Raw genomic sequence first — 4,834 nt, forward strand, 5'->3', positions numbered from 1 at the left:
CAAGATTGAAGAATCTGGTATAAATAGTTTGCCTATGCTTGGAGTAGATGGGCAACTTTAGATGCAATAAAAAAAAATCCTTTTAAATTCAACCTAGTCCCCAACATGAGCTGCTCCTATTTTGGAATATTAGCTTCAATAATTAATTAATAACAGCTGTGAACCCTCCTTTAGCAATTACTATATACTAGCACTTAAAATGACCTCAGAGATCTTGGTGGTTAGCTATCATCAAATTCCCAAAGCATCAAGAGTAGAAAATATTGTCTTACATCATTAGTCTCTTTGAGCCTCTAATTATCTACATATATTATTACCACTGAAAACCCTACTCAACAAATTAAATTGAAAATAACAACAAGTAGGAAAAAAAAACTTGCCACAAACATAAGAGGATAACATGCATAGACAAAATGCAGTATTAGTCATTCAGGTACACCAACATAGCAAAAACAAACTTCCCACAAATATAGGAGGGTAGATGCACAAACAAAATGTGGCATTGGTCATTCAGGCACACCACAAACCCAATATACATTAGTTCCAATTAGAAAATATTAAGTAATATTGCCCCTGCGCATTAAAATGGGTATATACATCAGTTCTAGAGAGCTAAAATATGGCTGAAGGCAACTCAAAACAGTATTCCATGACTAATCTCTAGGCAAGATGATGTGCCTAGAAAAGCTCCTCACACATAGACAAACATGATATAAAATTTAAAAATGGGCATAAATTAAGTCAAATATCATTAGGAACCATCAACTTCTTAATTAAAATAGTAAATAAGCTCATCACATTAAGATGCCAAAAACCAAAGCTTATAGTGCTGCTATGCACTCTTCTAATATGGTAATAGCTCATTATAAATTAAAACTAGTTTGTGATTTAATTTAAAAATATTTTAGTTATGATTAATTTTGATCTGAAATTGTAACTTGTTTATGGATCAACATAATTAATGAAGCGGATTTAAAAAATATGAGATTTAAATTAAGTTTTTGTTTTGACTATCTTCTTAAAACAGAGAATAATTATGTTTTACATCCTCCGTCCAAAATCTGAACATTATTTTCGCACAAGGTAGGGACTAGTGCTCGCCCAAAGCAATACAAAAATTCTATTTTTTATGTTTTTTTTGGTTCTTTGTTATTGAGAATGCGGTTGGTGGTTCATAATTTTATTAGAGGACTTAAAAAAATAACAATTGATTTATTACAGTATTGGATGCTACACAACTTTTGAGATCCTCTATTTTAGGTCTTATCATAATTTATCTGATTGAAATGATTAGGCCATATAGGAAATTTCATTTCTAAAAACATTACCAACATTAGTACATACTACATCATATCTAGAAGAACAGTTTTAATAGTTTAAATAACAATTTCTTTGAAAATATGCTAGTTAAACAATTGATTCACCATGGTTAAGAAAATAATTTAGCTACATAAAAACTAATTAAGACTAAGGAGGAACATGAACAATAGTTTTCTCTGAATAAATAAATCTTTTGGGCCAAGCACATAAAATACCAAATGGGAAGAGTTTTTTTACAGCAAATACCAAATTGAAGGCAATTTATATAGCAAACAACGAATTGAAAGTAAATAACCAATTTATACAACAAATAACGAATTGAAAGTAAGTCACATAGAATTTCATGCTGATAAATCGAGCAAAATAAGGAATGAGAAATAAATTTGTAGGTGTCATACTACCTTACTCAGGAATAACAAATGCAGTGAAACATCACATGACAAATCGAGCAAAATAAGGAATGGGAAATAAATTTGTAGGTGTCATACTACCTTACTTAGGAATAAAAAATGTAGTGAAACATCACATGACAAGAAAGACACTTTGGCTCGGGTTGGCACACAACATTCAAAGGGAAAACAAATATGTCAGAGAGGGTATATAGTTTTCAGATAGAAGAATCTATGAGAAATATATAAGCAAAAACACTAGTAACCTTTTGTGCAAACCAAGATACAAGGGGAGAAGAGAAGAGTTGAATGAGCTACTCGTAGTTGTGGACGAGGAGAAAACTAAGATTGTAGGGTAGGGGATCATTTTCTTGACGACAAGATTCAATCCTTCATTTCTCCTTAAAAGAGAAGCTCTCTCAGTTGGATATTGATGTCATGAGCTTTACCTTGGGTGTTAATTTGATGAGTCTCACAGCCGATCACTGGCCAAAATCTGATATTCATACTCATAATATCATTAACTAAACCCTTGCATTTGCTAATAGAATAATTGCTTAAAAAAAAATCTATTGTTGGAAGTAGCAGCGGCAATGTTGCAGATGAAAACCCCTGCACTCCAAAACCCTCGAAATGTTGTGAAATACCCCTATAATCCAAAACCCTTGAAATGTTGTGGCAGACCAAATGTGAAAAATTAAAATGCAATATAAGCGGCAGACCCGACGAAATTATCAAATGTGGAAAAGTAAAGATTGGAATAGGAATAACTATTCCTGTTCCACCTATTTTGGTGGAATACAATAAGCCTATTTTTGGGGCAAAAATGGAATACAAAACCCTATTCCTAACACCCATTTGATGCACCCAAACACGACATTAATCTTTTTTGGAATTTAGTAAACCCAATTCCACTTGTATTCCACTTGCCAAACGGGCCCTAATTGATTGGTTTTAGTAGCAGGTTCTATTTCAAAAATACTTATTTAAAATTTGGGGTTCATATCAAATAATTCATGTAAAAATCTACTAAATTTCATACAAGTTCTACTTTTCTCAAATTTCTTTGGAGAAATCATTGTATAAATTTTGTTAGTACATCATTATGATGCTAGAATTCTAGAATTTTTAAGACAAGTGTCGCCAATATGGAATTTAAATTGTGAAACTTTGCTGCATATATTAATTTATGCGAGGAATTGCTAATGCGAAAATTTTGCTTTACTTTCACGAGTGCATTTGTTAAATTAATGTTAGGAATCAATTAGGGTTTTTGGATATATGATTTGCCCAATTTTTGTTAATTGGAACTTGTTTGTATTCGTGATTGTAGATTTCAATTAATGTGAGGAACCAAACTAATCATTTGTGGGTATGATTTGATTAGTTTTTGTTTAGGTATTTTTACTAGTAATTTGAAACTAGAATTGAATTGATAATGATGCTTATGCACATGACTGAAGAAATCTATTAAATTGCAAGTCATGTGATCAATGAGACAATTTGAAAACTGTTGTCAAGAGCAACACAAGATTTTGTAAACTCCTACGGTGATGTAAGGTTGATCTAATTTGTTGTATCCACAACATTTTTGTTTCAACCTTGCAATTCTTTGAAATTAGAGCTACTCTTTAGATACACTACCCTATCACACAAATTTATTTTAAAAGTTTGGGTTTAAATCTATGATACCTAAACTCTGAGATGTAAGGTAATAGAAGTCTAGATGTGGACATTGAAATTGGATCATAAGAATGATTGGTAGTGGTGATAGGCTATGATAGGCTAGGATAAAGTAATCTACCAATTTATATATTATCCACTAGTAATTGTACAAGAGTAAAATCTTGTCATGACAAGCCTAAAAACATTAAAAGAAATGACCTTGGTATGCAATTTTAGCCACTCTATCATGGCTACCACTTTCACCTTGCATACAAGTTACTATGAGATTAAATGTTTTGGTGAAATCTAGCTATCAACTTAGTGTATACCAATTGACTTCTTGTATAGCTATTTAATGAAATATCCATTCTCATTTCTCAGCAACTTAGGTTAAATATGGTCACAACATCAATGCCACATGCATGTTTGTTGTCTTTTTGAGGAATAGCGACGATGGTGAACTAGACACCACAATCAAATGGTAAAATCAACTCATTTCAATCAAACATCTTTTGCTATTATAATCTACAATAACCCATTGTTTAAAATCAACTCATTTCAATCGAACATCTTTTGCTATTATAATCTACAATAACCTATTGTTTCATACAATAGATTATCACATTATTTAGCTGATAGACTTTCCCTTTGAAGTTGTTTGCAATTCGAAGTTGTTTCACACTGATAAACAACTACTGGAAAATGGGTTTTAGTTAAAGAAATTGGTTTTCAAATCATAATTATTATATAGATATCCCATGCAAAACCCTTAGCATTTGTTCTCTTACGCACTGTACTGCAAAACACAAATTTGAAATAGTGCAATAATTGCCATACAATTTTACTCTTGCTTTGTGGATTTGAAAGCAGGTCAAAAATTTGTATGGTTTGGGATAGGTTCGACATGTAAGTTGGACTGCAATTTGTAGAAGTTTAATTGTGCCATGCCTTATTATTGACATGAAAACCAAATTAATCTATTCAAATATTACCTCTGTCATTGTGCAGAAAGCATGCCTCCCACCTTTCATTTTCTATTATCCAATGTCATTTTAAACGAAGTGATTTTGTGTTGTTGTAAAGTGTTTTTTATGCCATGGCAAGGCAATTGAATTGGGGTATTCAACAAATGAATTTCTTGACTTCTTATTCATCAAGAAGACATATTTTCATTATGAGCAAGGGTTGCTTCATATCATTGTTGTTGCTTTTTATCATTGTTTTCTCTTCTATGGATCATGTATAAAGGGAAATTGATGGATTTGCAGAGGAAAACTGCATCTGAATAGCTATGTTGATGAAGAGGAAGAGGTGGATAGTGGTATCGATTTTCTTCATCTTTCTCGTGGCTTGGTCCTTATTCTAGGTCCATCTGGAGGCTCCTACGCAACCATTTCATTTTTTCATCTATTACATACTCATCTACAAAGCTCGTACGTCACCAACCCTTTCCATGAATA

General features: G+C 32.0%; 1 non-coding gene across 1 annotated transcript; it reads right to left on the reverse strand.

Annotated features, from left to right (window-relative positions):
- Window positions 1–201: 201 nt before the first annotated feature.
- On the reverse strand, window positions 202–282 carry LOC149566605 (small nucleolar RNA SNORD24). Its single transcript, XR_016363162.1, has one exon. It is a non-coding gene; the product is annotated as a small nucleolar RNA SNORD24 (small nucleolar RNA).
- Between the last annotated feature and the right edge of the window lie 4,552 nt (window positions 283–4,834).

The sequence above is a fragment of the Cupressus sempervirens genome, chromosome 3 (assembly GCF_028749045.1).
Source record: "Cupressus sempervirens isolate cs-2001-9-10 chromosome 3, ASM2874904v1, whole genome shotgun sequence".
NCBI lineage: Eukaryota > Viridiplantae > Streptophyta > Pinopsida > Cupressales > Cupressaceae > Cupressus > Cupressus sempervirens.